Raw genomic sequence first — 683 nt, 5'->3', positions numbered from 1 at the left:
CAGAGTGCTTTGGGACGGGCACTCCGGCCCTTGCTCCTCCGCTTGGTGGTCACGGCACGGGCGGCACTCTGGCCCTCGGTCCTTCAGTTTTGCGGTCGCGGCGCGGACGGAGAGCTGCCCCCCGCTCCCCTCCTCCGGTTGGTGGTACCTCCGCCCCCCACTCAGTCTCGAGTTCGGGGCGCTCCATCTTCTCAAACCCTCTCTCTTCTCAGGCAGTTTCGAGAACGACGGATAGGAGAGAGAAAGAGAGAGAGAGAGAGGAGAGAACGTGTCAGGATGGTGGGTGGGTGGGTGAGAGACGGACGCTGATTCATCGGCCTCTTCTAACACGGTATCTCCCTCGCCCCCGCGTGCACGTCAGTTCCGATAGGAAACAACCTGCGCAGCGCGATTTTAATCAGGCTGTGCGCTCAGGGGCTCCAATTAGTGCAGGTGCACTAATAAATATTTAGGCAACAACAAACAACTAAGTCATGCAAACATCAATTCAGAAAGATTCAGAAACTAACAAAGTGACGCTTTCCTGTCCTTCACCTTCCTAGTCAGTCACATCCCATATATAGAGATCGACCGCTGTATGCATGGTCCTTTAGATAGAATCAACAAACCTCAAATCTATGCGTAGTACCTCTGTCATCTTATTTTTTTAAGCAACTCGTACAGCCATCCTGAGCAACAAACTT

This window comes from Triticum aestivum, chromosome 6A, assembly GCF_018294505.1.
Source record: "Triticum aestivum cultivar Chinese Spring chromosome 6A, IWGSC CS RefSeq v2.1, whole genome shotgun sequence".
NCBI lineage: Eukaryota > Viridiplantae > Streptophyta > Magnoliopsida > Poales > Poaceae > Triticum > Triticum aestivum.
This window is presented reverse-complemented; position numbering follows the sequence as displayed.